At 38.6% G+C, this 15045-nt stretch overlaps 1 protein-coding gene across 9 annotated transcripts in view; it reads right to left on the bottom strand.

Moving 5' to 3' along the window:
* FER (FER tyrosine kinase) overlaps positions 1–15045 on the bottom strand; it is a 463302-nt gene that overhangs the window by 405061 nt on the left and 43196 nt on the right. Inside the window, exon 2 of one of the 9 annotated variants that reach the window (XM_079916627.1) lies at positions 4145–4216. The exons of the other annotated variants lie outside the window; for them this stretch is intronic. The gene's annotated coding sequence lies outside the window, so the exon portion shown is untranslated. The remainder of the gene's footprint in view (positions 1–4144; positions 4217–15045) is intronic. 9 annotated transcript variants of the gene reach the window in all.

Below are 15045 nucleotides of genomic sequence, written 5' to 3'. Positions count from 1 at the left end.
CATGTCTAGTGGTGATGAACTCCCTGCTAGGAAAGCCTTTATTTCTCCTTCATATCTGAAGGATAACTTTGCTGAACAGAGTATTCTTGGCTGACACCTTTTATATTTCAATATTTTGAGTATGTCATTCCACTCTCTCCAGGCCCATAGAGTTTCTGCTGAGAAATGTGCTGATGGTGGAATGTGGGCTCTTTTGTAGGTTACCATCCTTTTTTCCCTGGATGCCTTTAACGTTTTTTTTTTTTTTTTTTTTTTTTTTGCATTTACTTTGGAGAATTTTAACATAATGTGTCTTGGAGAAGGTTTTTTTATATTGAGGTTATAAGGAGTTCTCTTAGCTTCACGTACTAGATAACCAGTTCCTTCCCCAGGTTTGGGAAGTTCTCAGCTATTATTTCTTTAATTAAACTCTCTGCTCCCTTTTGCCTCTCTTCTCCTTCTGGGATACCCACTATTCTAATGTTGCCCTTCCTAATAGAGTTGACGAGTTCTCATAGAATTTCTTTTATTTTTTAATATATAAATTTATTTATTTATTTTTCACTGCATTGGGTCTTCATCTCTGTGTGCAGGCTTTCTGCAGTGAGCAGGGGCTACTCTTTGTTGCGGTGTGCAGGCTTCTCATTGCGGTGGCTTCTCTTGTTATGGAGCATAGGCTCTAGGTGTGCAGGCTTCAGTAGTTGTGGCATGCGGGCTCCAGAGCACAGGCTCAGTAGATGTGGTGCATGGGCTTAGTTGCTCCACGGCATGTGGGATCTTCCTGGACCAGGGCTCAAACCTGTGTCCCCTGCATTGGCAGGTGGATTCTTAACCACTACACCTCAAAAGCAGCCCCCCCCCTTTTTTTTTTTAATATCTTAATGCTCTCTCCTCTTCTAACCATACCATTTCTAGATTTCTATCTTTGAGCTTACTAATTCTCTTCCATATGGTCTGCTCAACTTCCAATGCTTTCTAGTGAATTCTTCATCTCATTTATTGACTTCTTTAACTCCAGAATTTGTTTGGTTCTTTTTTAGAGTTTCAATCTCTCTGGTAAAGTATTCCTTCTGTTCATTAATTTTATCCCTCATAAAACTGCCTTTCTGAGTTTTCTTGTAGCTCACTGAGTTTCTTCATAACAGCTATTTTGAATTCTCTATCAGTTACATTGCAATACTCTATGACTAAGTTCAGTTTCTGAAGAATTGTCATTTTCTTTTTGTGATGCCATGTTACCATGGTTCTTCACAGTGCTTGATGAGTTGTTCCTCTGCCAGCGTATCTGAAGCAGCAAATACCTTTCTTCCTTTAGGTAAAGTTTTTACAGAAAAAAAAAAAAAAAAACTTGATTCTAGGGATTCAATAGGTTAGTAATTAGAGGCCTTTGTTTTCCAGTAGGTGGCACTATAGCACAAGATTTTGGCTTGTCTCACCTGAGCTGCCTCCAGTTATACTTGAGAGTTGGCACTTTCCACCACCCGGGTGAGAGATGTCACCCAGTGCCCTAGATGTCACTGTTTGTGCCTCTGGGGTTATGGATGCCTTACTGCTGCTGGTGTCAGCAGTGTCACCCCCTGGGGCACGATGTCAGGTGCCTCTCCTACGTTCAGTCTCCTGGGTAGCAGGCTCTGCTGCCATGGATTTGGGGGGTGGGAGGGTTGGAGGAAAGCCATGGTTACGGCTGTCTTTCCTGTGACCAGAGTTTTAGGGTGCATAGGCTCTGCTATTGTGGGTGAAGTGGGGAGGGACTGGAGTGGTGGGCACTTCTGAAGCTGGACAGATGTGGTTGCAGGCTCCACCGCCACTGCTGTCCAGTTCCTAGGAGCTGTGAGTGCCTCTGCAGCCAGGAAGCTGGTGTCGTGTGTGCTGCATGCCCTAATGCTACCAGGTTCTCTTGGGTTGCAGGCTCAGACTCTGTGGCCAGGGGTCTGAGATTACGGTACTGCCTTCAGTGTTCCCTCTATGCCTCCTCTATGTGTTCCAAGACACCCACGCTTTAGATGTACAGATATGTGGAATTCTCCAGCATCCTAGTGTTTTGGACAGAGGCACATTTGTTGAGTTATGGATTTTACTGGTTGTAGATTAAAATGGAGAGACAAAGGAAGTACCTCATGCTGACATGACAAATTTTTAATTGGATTACTTGTTTTTTTGCTCTTGAGTAAAATGAGTTCCTTACATTTTAGATATTAATTCTTTATGAAATAGATTTTTGCAAATATTTTCTCCCATTCTGTAGGTTGCCTATTCATTTTGCTGAGTTTCTTGCTGTACAGAAGCTTTTTATTAATGCTTTTGCTGCTTATTTATTTTTGCTTTTCTTGCTTGAGATTTTGGTGTCATATCCAAAAAATTGTTGCCAAGCACAATGTCAAGGAGGTTTTCTTCCCTATGTTTTCTTCTAGTAGCTTTGCAGTTTCACGCTTACATTTAAGTCTTTAATCCATTTCCAGTTAATTTTTGTGAGTGGTGTAAGACAGGGGTCCAATTTCATCCTTTTGCATGGAAATATTCAGTTTTCCCAACATCAGTTATTAAAAAGACTATTCTTGGCTCCCTTGTTAAATCTTAGGTGACCATATATTCAAGGGTTTATTTCTGGGATCTCAGTTCTGTCCCATAGGTCCATGTGTCTGCTTTTATGCTAGTACCATACTGTTTTGATTACTATAGCTTTATAATAAATTTTTAAATCAGGAATTGTAACTAGCTTTGTTCTACCTTCTCAAAATTATTTTGGCTATTTGGGGTCTTAGTGGTTCCATATGAATTTTAGGATTGTTTTTCTATTTCTGTGAAAAATGCCATTGAAATTTTGAGAGGGACTGCACTGTATCTATAGATGGCTTTGGGTAGTAAGGACATGTTAGCAATATTAATTCTTCCATTTCATCAGCACAGAATGTCTTTCCATTTATTTGTGTCTTCTTCAGTTTCTTTCATCAATTTCTTATACTTTACAGTGTACAGGTCTTTCCCTTTTTGGTTAAATTTTTTCCTAAGGATTTTAATTTTATTATGCTATTGTACATGGAATTATTGTCTTTCTTTTTCAGATAGTTCATTAGTGTATAGAAACAAAACTGATTTTTGTACATTGATTTTTTTTAATCCTGCAGCTTTACCAAATTCATCTATTAGTTTCTTGGTAGTAGTTTTATTATTTTCTATATACAGTAAGTCCCCTACATATGAACAAGTTCCATTCCAAGAGTGCATTTGTAAGTCCAGTTTGTTCATAAGTCCAACAAAGTTAGCCTAAGTACCCAACTAACAAAATCAGCTATACAGTACTGTACTGTAATGGGCTTATAATACTTTTCACACAAATAATACATAAAAAACAAACAAACACACAAAATAAAGAAAACATTTTTAATCTTACATTATAGTACTTTGAAAAGTACAGTAGTACAGTACAACAGCTGGCATACGGGGGCTGGCATCGAGTGAACAGGTAAGAAGAGTTACTGACTGGAAGAGGAAGAGGAGGCAGGAGATGGTAGAGCTGAAGGATGGTCAGCAATAGGAGACAGAGGGCAAGCTGCAATTTCACTCATGCCTGACGTTAATGGCACAGTTTCTGGTTCCTTTCTGGATTCAATTCTATCTACCCTCTTGAAAAAATGATCCAGTGATGTCTGGGTAGTAGCTCTTTTTTTCTCGTCATAGATGACACGGTAGCCCTGGATTGCATTCTGAACAACTACTGCAACCTTTGTGTACCATTCTATGTTCAGGTCCTGTGCCTCAAAAACAGTGCCTCCTCGAAAAAAGAAAATCCCTTTGCCATTTCCTGCATCGTGAATCTCTTTGATTCTTCAGTTACTTCTTCTTCCTCTTGTTGCTCCACTCTCTCAATTATTTTCACTTTTATTTCCACCGTTATCGCTTGGCACTTCTTAGCAGTACCAGCTACATCACTGCTGCTTTTACGCTGGCTTCCAGACATCCTGGGCTTGCAATAAAGATACTGTACTACTTTACTACTCTATTCAGTACTGTACAGTAAAGTACACAAATGCACAACCACTTGCAGAGATGCACACGTGACAATGTACATCAGACACGTGAACTAACTTAACATGATTGGACATGTGAACACACATTCACATCTTTAAAAGTTCACAACTTGAATGTTCGTATGTAGGGGACTTACTGTATGATATCATGTCCTCCACAAAGAGAGACAACTTGACTTCTTCCTTTCCCATTTGGATGCCTTTTATTTCTGACAGGTGTAATTTTAGATGAATAAAGAAACACAAAGTAAAATTCACCTTTAGCATAGAATAAAACAAGTCCTCAAACTAAAATAGCTGTTAAAATATGAAAAGATGTTTAATTTCACTCACAATTAGAGAAATATAAATTAAAGCTACACTAGGTATCATTTCTACCTATCATATTAATAAAAATTCATAAGTTTGACAATATACTCTCTTGCCCAGATTAAGTAGAAACTGGTAGTTTCATATATTCCCAGTAGATATACAAAATGGTACAAAAGCTATAAAGGAAATTTATATTTATATTGACAATATATAACAACACTACATAGACATTTACACTTTGACCTAGAAATCCCATCTCCAGGAATGTACCTTAAAGATATTCATAAAGATACAAAAACACATCTGTAACAAAGTGATTCACTGCAGCAATACTTGTGACTGCAAAATACTGTGAGACATAATATCCCAACAAAGTAACTTCGTTGAATATCTAAATATTCTCACTACCAAAAGGAACCAAGATCCCTCGGGGAAAGGGTTTCTTGAAGGACTGGAAAAGGAACATTCAAAAGATGAGCCTGGGGCTTCCCTGGTGGCCCAGTGGTTGAGAGTCCGCCTGCCGATGCAGGGGACACGGGTTCGTGCCCCGGTCCGGGAAGATCCCACATGCCGCGGAGCAGCTGGGCCCGTGAGCCATGGCTGCTGAGCCTGCGCGTCCGGAGCCTGTGCTCCGCAACAGGAGAGGCCACAACAGTGAGAGGCTCGCGTACCGCAAAAAAAAAAAAAAAAAAAAAAAAAACCACTAAACCATGCCCTCAGGATTAAAGGCAGAATGTACACACTTCAAAAATAACTTTAAGTAAAAAAGAAAAACTACCAAAGCACGAAGTGTGACTTCTCACATACATGTTCCAGATTAAAGAAACTGAAGAAACCTAACAACTAAATGAAATAAGTGATTCTCTATTAGATCCTGAATGAGGATGAAAAAAAATTTTTCCAAAAGGGACATTATTGGAACAGTTGACAAAAGCTGGATATGCAATATATTTTTAATAATAGCATGGTAACAATGGTAAATTTCCCAAATTTGATCATTACATTGTGGATATCTTCTTAGAAAATACATGCTTAAATGTTTAAGAATAAAGAGACACGATGTCTTCAACTAACTTACAAATCATTCTCCCCAAAAATTATATATATAAAACACAAATTATACTGAGAGGGAAAGGAAACCACAGAGCAAATATGGCAAAATGTTAACAATTAATAAGTACAGTAGAGTTCATAGGGGAATCTCTGTTCTATTCTTGAAACTCTGCTGCACGTTTTAATTTTTTTTAAGTAAAGACATAAAAATCACTAGTTGCAAGATTTCTGCTTCCATCAAGATAGAGAAACAGGCATAAATTTATTCTCCTGCATAAAATAACTAAAAACTGGACAAAAATGTAAGACAGCATTCAAGCCACTGGACATCAGGCAAGGAAGGACAGCGAAGCCTGAGAGACTATAAATAAATGAACTGAAGGCTAAGATTATCCCAGCTTACTGAATGGAGAAAATGTCCAGGATATGGTCCAGGGAAGAAGAGCCAAGCAGAACTCAGTCATCTCTGCAAGTTAAAGAGACTGTACAGAGCACAGAGACACCAACATAGTCAGAGTACTGGTGAAGAGACAAGGACAGAGTACTAGAGAGAAGAGAGCTACACAAAGAGAAAACTCAAGAGACCTGCAAAGACTCACCCAAAATCTTACTTAGCTAAGATTTTTTTAGCTAAGTACTGATTAGCTCAGGGCATGAGAAAACTACTCTATGCCGTGGAAATAACCCACCAATAAGGATTACAGGAAACACTGTCTAGAGCTCACATAGTATCACGGAATTGTACCAGGTCCCAACAGCCAGAGTTTAAAACCTCATAATATGGGGAGCATCCTTTGGATAATGAGAATGATCTTGTCTCAGTAGAGGAGATAAATTTACCCTAGACTATACATACTGCTGGTCCACCTAACAAATGTATAAAACAAGAGACGAAAAGATCAAGCTGTGTCCAAGTAACTTAATCATATCCCAAAGCTCAAGAACAGTTAAAGAAAGGTAAAAATATTCAGTACCTAATAATGTAAAATTCATAATGCCTGGCATCAAGAGCATGCAGTTGCAGGAGAATACAACCCAAAATGAGCAGAAAAATCAGGCAGTCAAAGCTGGCCCAGAAGTAACACCGAGGATAGAAGACAGGGAGAATAAAAGAGTCACTATGACAGTATTCCATATGTTCATGAAACTAAAAGAAAGAATAAATATATTAAGTAGAGAAATGGAAAATATTTTAAAAGATTCAAATTGAACTATTACAATGATTCACTTATGACTTGCTCATTTTCAACATGGAAATGGCTCAGCTACTTGGTTTCTGTTTCCTTCTCTCCAATTCCTCCCTCCTAAGTACAAGTGTGGGGTAAAAGGAAGATCTGAGTTTTGGCAGGTATGAAAAGATAAAAGGATTGGCATACACCGGCATGTTTAACTTGAAATACTGGTGAGACAGGAAGTGACATTGCCAGAGGAAGAAGAAAGGAGAAGGAAGTGATACTGTTGGAATAGGAGAGGTCAGCGATAGAGTTAACTCACTGACAGGCTTATTAAAGAGCAAGGAGGGGCGGGGTCCAACAAAGCAGCATAGGAAGACCCTGAACTCACCTCCTCCCACGACACACCAAATCTACAACTACATAAGTAATAATTCCAGGTAAAAAGAACTGTAAACTAGCTGAACGGCACCCTCCACAATAAGGGATAAAGGGACCACGGCAAGATGGGTAGTAGAGGCAGAGATGCAGTGACTCTAAAACCCTATCCCCCAGTGCAGTGACACACAGCAGGGAGGCATCTCACTAGTCCAGAGCCTCTTTTTAAGGATCAAAGGGTTTGTGCCCCACACTGGGCACCCCAACCCTTGGGACCTGCACCAGAGAGACAAGGCCCCAAAACATCTGGCTTTAGAAACCAATGGGGCTTACATCCAGGGGGCCCAGGGGGCTGCGCGAATCTTAGATACTCCTGTTGAGGGACTCGTGTGGATTCACTGGTTCCAGGAACAAGCAAAAAGGCAAGTTTGAAAAGTGACTGGATTATGTATAAAGGAGATTTGGTTGTTAACCTTAAAGCATCTGCTGGAGGGACAGGGATTAACTGGGATTTTCGTCATGGATGGTGCCACTGAAGAGTACCATTTTTGCACTCTCCCTCCACCCTGCTATTGCAAGTGGGCAGACACACAACCTCTCTAAAGTCAAGTGTCTATCACACCCAAAATGCTCATCCCAGGCCTCCCTAAAGCGGAAGGCATGCCCCATTCCCAACACTTTCCTCCAATATTGTGAAAACTACAGGCGTGCCTCTCCCCCAGCACTCTTTCCTGGCCTCTCTAAAGCTGAGGGCACACCCTGCCCGCAATAATCGCACAGCCTCACTAAAGCACAGTCTACACAGGGGACTCCTCTTGATTGCCAGGCTCTGGTGGCCAGAAGGGCTTGTGCTCCTGGCCCTATGGGACCGTAAGAATCAGAAAGATAGTTCTGGGCAGAATACCACACCCACGACACTACATAAACAGCAGACTGAAACATCCCTGATCCGCACATGAAAAAGGCCCCTTAATTGTCCTGGAGCTTCAACCTGAGGGGCAGGCTTCAGGTTTGCAATACATCTAAAGGCTACATAGGTGCTCTTTGGGAATGCAGGCAAGGAGACACCACCTGTGCACCCTGTCTTGGCCTCACCACCACAGCATGCTGGTACCTCCCAGAAAGAAGCTTAAACACTCATCTGAAACCCCAATTGTTCCAACTGCTGCCTAGGGGACATATCTGGACCTCAGTTTGGAGGCTGGCAGGGTATACAATTGTCGTCGCATAGGACTTTATATATCTATCTGCATACTTCAAAAGCTATTGTCTAAGAAACAGGCTTCCAATCAGCCTGAATCTAGGCTGACTAGGATCACTCCCTTTAGAACACTGACAGGTCTTGGCACACCCTCAATAAGCAAGACCTATCAAGAATAAATCAGACTAGTTAGACAATCACATAGGTTCCAGAGACAACCAAGAGCTAGAACAAGGTTGAATAAGAGCCATCTCTTACATAAGGCCTAGTTCTTCAAGACTGGGAGAGGTAGCTATTTTGCCTAATACACAGAAACAATTACAAAGAATCAAGCGAAAGATAAAAACAGAGGAATATGTTCCAAACAAAAGAATAAGATGAAACCTCAGAAAAAGACCTTAATAAAACAGAGATAAGTAATATACCTGATATAGAGTTAAAAGAGATGCTCACTGAACTCAAAAGAAGAATGGATGAACACTCTCACTGTGCTATATCAAATAGACAGAAAATATTTTAAAAAACTAAACAGATGTCACAGAACTGAAGAACACAATAACTGAACTGAAAAATATACTAAAGGGGTTCAACAGCTGACTAGCTAAAGTAGAACAACTTAAACAGCAACCTGGTAGATAGGGCAGAGGAACTCACCCAAACAATCAACAAAAAGAAACAAGAATTTTAAAAAGTAAAGGTAACTCAAGAGACATACGAGACTATACCAAGCAGAATAACATTCACATTATAGGGGGCCCCAGAAGGAGAAGAGAGAAAGGGGCAGAAAACTTATTTGAAAAAATAATGGCCATAAATTCCCCTAACCTGGGGAAGGAAAGATTCAGGTCCAGGAAGCACAGAGAATGCCAAATAAGATGAACAGCAAGATAAATTATAATTAAAACGTAAGAAGTTAAAGACAGAATCTTAAAAGCAACTTGTCACATAAACAGGAATCTCCATAAGACTATCTGCTGATTTTTCAGCAGAAACTCTGTAAGCCAGAAGGGAGATATTTAAAGTGATGAAAGGGAAAAACCTACAACCAAGAACACTCTATCTGACAAGGCTATCATTCAGAACTGAAGGAAAGATTAAAGTGTTTTCTAAATAAGCAAAAGCTAAAGGAGTTCATCACCACTTAACCAACTTCATGAGAAAAGTAAATGGGTCTTTTTTAAGCTGAAACAAAAGGGTGCTAACTTATAACAGAAAAATATATGAGAGTAAAAATCTCACTGCTAAAAGCAAATATATGGTAAGGGTAGTGGGTTAATCACATAGGAAGCAATTAGAAGGTTAAAAGATAAAGTAGTAAAATTAATTGAAACTACAATAATTAGTTAAAGAATACACAAAATAAAAAGACATACAATATGACATCAAAAACATAAAACATGACTGAGTGGAATAAAAATGTAAAAGTTTTTAGAATGTGTTCAAATGTAAGTTGCTACCAACTTAAAATAGACTGCTATATATATAGATCATTATGTGTGAACCTCATGGTAACCACAAAGCAAAATGTACAGCAGACACACAAAAGATAATGAGAATGGAATCTAAACATAACACTAAAGAAATTCATCAAACCACAAGGGAAGAAAGCAAGAGATGAAAAAAGGAATAGAGAGAAACTGCAAAAACATCCAGAAAACAATCAACAAAATGGCAACAAGGACATACCTATCAATATTTACTTTCAATGCAAATGGACTAAATTATCCAATCAAAAGACACAGAGTAGGTGAACAGATAAAAAAATAATTAAAAAAATAAAAGAATAATTTATATGTTACCAGGAAGAGACTTACTTCAGGTTTAAGAACACACAGACTGAAAGCAAAGGGATGGAAAAAGATATTCCATGCAAATGGAAATGAAAAGAAAGCTGGTATACCTATACTCACATTAGACAAAACAGACTTTAAAACAAAGAACATAATAAAAGACAAAGAAAGGCATTGCATAATATAAAGTGGTCAATTCAACAAGAGGATATGACATTTGTAAATATTTACACACCTAACAAAGGAAAATCTAAATATATAAGACAACTATTAACAGGCCTAAAGGGAAAATCTGACAGCAATACAATAATTGTTGGAGATTTTAACCACATTTACATCAATGGATAGATCATCTACATAGAAAATCAATAAGGAAACATCAGCCTTAAATGAAACATCAGACCTGATGGGCTTAACAGAAATATATAGAACATTCCACCCAAAAGCAACAGAATACACATTCTTCTCAAGGGCACATGGAGCATTCTCAAGGATAGGCCACATGTTAGACCACAAAACAAGTCGCAATAAATTTAAGAAGACTGAAATAATATCAAGAAATTCCTATCAAAATTCCAATGGCATTCTGCACAGACCTAGAATAAATAATTCTAAAATTTGTATGGGACCAAAGTCCCCAAGAAAAGGAGGGAGGGAGGGAGGGACAGAAGGAAGGGAGGGAAGGAAGGACAGAAAGAAGGAAGGAATGAACAAAGTTGTAGGTATCATGCTCCCTGATTTCAAACTATACTATAAAGCAATTGTAATCAAAATAGTATGGCATTGGCATAAGACACATAGATCAACAGAATAGAGAGCCCAGAAAGAAACCCACACATATATGGTCAATTAATTTACAACAAAGGAGGCAAAAATATACAATGGGAAAAGGCAGTCTCTTCAATAAATGGTGTTGGGAAAACCCAACATCCACATGCAAGAGAATAAAACTGGATGACTATCTTACACCACACACAAAAATCAACTCAAAATTGATTAAAGACTTGAATGTAAGATCAGAAACCATAAAACTCCTAGAAGAAAACATAGGCAGTAAGCTCCTTGACTTAATATCACTCTTAATATCACTCTTAGAGATATTTTTTGGATCTGATTCAAACACAATGGCAACAAAAGCAAAAATAAACAATTGGGACTACATCAAACTAAAAAGCTTCAGTACAGCAAAGGAAACCATCAACATAACAAAAAGTCAACCTCCAGAATAGGATAAGATATTTGCAAATCACAGATCCAATAACGGGGTAATATCCAAAACACATAAAGAACTCATACAGCTAAACAACAACAACAAAATCCAATTTAAAAACAGGTAGAGGATATGAATAGACATTTTTCCAAAGAAGACATATGGGTGGCTAACAGGTAGGTAAAAAGATGCTCAAGATCACCAGCTATTAGGGAAATGCAAATCAAAACCACAATGAGATATTACCACATATCTGTCAGAATGGCTATTGTCAAAAAGACAAGAAATAACAAGTATTGGAGAATTTATAGAGAAAACAGAACCCTCACACACTGTGGGTGAGAATGTAATTTAGTGCAGCTACTATGTAAAACACTATGGGGGCTTCCCTGGTGGCACAGTGGTTGAGAGTCCGCCTGCCGATGCAGGGGACACGGGTTCATGCCCCAGTCAGGGAGGATCCCACATGCCGTGGAACGGCTGGGCCCATGAGCCATGGCCACTGAGCCTGCGCATCCAGAGCCTGTGCGCCACAACAGTGAGAGGCCCGTGTACCGCAAAAAAAAAAAAGAAAAAAAACTAACCAAACTGCAGGGAGAAACAGACTTATTCACAATTATAATCAGAGATTTCAACACCATTCTCAATAGCTGATAGAACAGGTGGACAAAAATGAGTAAAGAGGGACTTCCCTGGTGGCCCAGAGGTTAAGAATCCACCTTCCAATGCAAGTGATGCAGTTCGATCCCTGGTTGGGGAACTAAGATCCCACATGCTGCGGGGCAACTAAGCCCATGTACTGCAACTACGGAGCCCACATGCCCTAGAGCCTGCACACCACAACTACTGAGACTGCGCACCACAACTACTGAGCCCATGCACTCTGGAGCCCATGCACCACAACTAGAGAGAAGTCCACGCACCGCAACGAAGAGCCTGCACACCGCAATGAAAGACCCCACATGCCACAACAAAGATCCCATGTGCCACACCTAGGATCTGACGCAGCCAAATAAATTTTTTTTTAAAATGTGTAACCATATTCTTTAAAATAAAAAAACAATGAGTAAAGAAATAAAAGACTTGAACGCTACTATCAACCATCTTGACCTAATTGTCATTTATAAGAACACTGCAAACAACAACAGCAGAGTATAAAGTGCACATGAAAGAGTTACCAAGACAGACCATACTCTGGGCCATGAAACAAGTATCCATAAATTTAAAAGGATTCAAGTCATATAAAATAGGGTCTTTGAAAACAATGGAGCTCAATTTGAAATCAGTAACAAAAATATCTCTAGAAAAAAAAACAACTACTTGGAAATTATATAAGAGACACTGAAAGAATACATGGGTCAAAGAAGGAATCAAAAGTGAAATTAAAATGTATTCTGAACTGAAAAAAATGAAAATTTTTTTTCATATGAGAATTTTCTGGGTTGCAGCTAAAACAGTACTCACCAAAATACCTGACGCTTCAGTATACACATTGATGACTCCTTCTCTGTCCTGACCTCATAAATCCTCAATCTTCTTACCTGTTAATACTATTTCTTGTTCCTTTCACTACCTTACTTTTTTTTTTTAAGATTTTTTTAATGTGGAGCATTTTTAAAGTCTTTATTGAATTTGTTACAATATTGCTTCTGTTTTATGTTTTGGCTTTTTGGCTGCAAGGCATGTGGGATCTTAGCTCCCCAACGAGGGACCAAACCCACACCACCTGCACTGGAAGGGACGTCTTAACCACTGGACCTCCAAGGGAAGTCCCATACTTTTCTAAACAGTATAATTTCAGTTAAACATAGTAAATAAAACACATAGCTATTTTTCACTCCTTTCCAAAACCCTACCAAAATATAATATAGTTACTTAAAATATAAATTCGCAATAACAAAGAAGATAGAAAAGGCAACAATCACAGATAAGACTTGCCAACAAAATGTTAGAAAATGTAAGTGGTAACTCATTAGCATATCAGGAAAAGTTGAAACTTAAGTGTACGGAGGGGAGGTCAAGAAGAAAAGGCCACATGGTGGGAGGGGGAATTGGAGGAAAATGATCAAAAGGTACAAACTTCCAGTTATAAGATAAATAAGTACTAGGGATATAATGTATAGCATGATGACTATAGTTAACACTGTTGTATGATAAAGTGAGTTGTTAAGTGAGTGCTTTCTAAGAGTTTTTATCAAAAAGAGAAATTTTTTTCTTTTCTTTTTATTATTTGGATATCAGCTAAATCTACTATGGTAATCATTTCACAACATAACATAAATCAAACCATCATGCTGGACTTCCCTGGTAGTGCAGTGGTTAAGAATCTGCCTGCCAATGCAGAGGATATGGGTTCGATCCCTGATCCGGGATGATCCCACATGCTGGGAAGCAACTAAGCCCATGTGCCACAACTACTGAGGCTGTGCTCTAGAGCCTGTGAGCCACAACTACTGAACCCATGTGCCACAACTACTGAACCCATGTGCCACAACTACTGAAGCCCGCCCACCTAGAGCCCGTGCTCCGCAACAAGAGAAGCCACGACAATGAGAAGCCCACGCACCGCAATGAAGAGTAGCGCCCACTTGCCGCAACTAAAGCCCGCGTGCAGCAATGAAGACCCAATGCAGCCAGAAATAAATAAATTTATTAAAAATAAAAGAATGAGGAAGCCCTTTTTAAAAAAAAATCATGCTATACACTTTAAACCTATACAGTGATGTATGTCAATTATATCTCAAAGAAACTGGGGGGAGAAAAAGAAGAAAAGACCAGTTTATAGGGTCAGATAACTCCAATAAAGCTCAGGAACTGGAGAAATCTAAATGAAGAAAAAGGAGAGGGCACCGAAACAGAAGGATTGATTCAGTCTATATAAGGAACAGCCAGAATTCTAGTTCCTATTGCTCAGCCCACAGACATGCAACTATTCTTCCCCCAGTGCAGAAGAAAACAAGAGGAAAAAATTAACCAGAGAGCTTTTGGACTCAGAGACACCAGGCAGCTTACCAAAAACAGGAGGATTAACTAAAATATGACTCTTTGAACACTCAATCTACTTTCCCTATCTATTCCTATAACATAACAGAGTAGTCAAACAAAATACAGGACACCAGTTAAATTTGAATTTCAGATAAAAAATAAATAATTTTTAGTGTATGCATTTCTCAAATATTGTACGCAAATTTAACTGGTGTTCTATATTTTAATTTGCTACATCTGGCAACCCTACCTTCAGACTAGAGACTAGAGAATGGTTCTTTGGGGAATCTCATTGGCCCAGGAAAGGATGTTAAAGATATGAACATTAGGAGTTCTCAGCAACATCACAGATCTTTACCTGATCACACATACCACATACACACATTCCCCATAAGAAACAGAGTTTCTTCTACAATTTACTCAAATCCTAAGACCCATGAGTGCAAGAAACACACTAATTTTTTTAACTTTCCAAGTAAGGTAAAAAAAAATTTTAACTTTGAATAAATATAGTGAAGTGTGAAGTAAGACAATGAAAATAAAAAGAGCGAAAATCCGAAACTATTAAGGTGTGTAATATTTCATATTTTATGCCTTCAAAGGATAATTAGCAGTGAAATTTTGGCCTTTATTTTTATAGCCCTTATTTTTAAATTTTATACTTTATAATCTTGGAGCTAAAAAACCATATTGTTTATCCAAAGGATTTTTATGTGTGATTAAATCATCAATATATTAGTATTTTAGTAATGAAATGACAGCAGAGAATACCTACATGTTAAAATACTCCATGTGATTCACTATACAAATGATTCACAGAAGAATGCAGGGAAGGTGGGTTATAATGAAAGTTTGTGTCAAAAGAAGAAAACAGCGGGGCTCAAGGAACCCAAGGAGGTAGGGTAATAAAGAAAACGAAATTTGTAAGAAGGGTTCT

This window comes from Stenella coeruleoalba (genome assembly GCF_951394435.1).
Source record: "Stenella coeruleoalba genome assembly, chromosome: 3".
NCBI classification, from domain to species: domain Eukaryota; kingdom Metazoa; phylum Chordata; class Mammalia; order Artiodactyla; family Delphinidae; genus Stenella; species Stenella coeruleoalba.
Note: the sequence above shows the minus strand (reverse complement) of the source record. Positions and strands in the feature narration are given on the sequence as shown.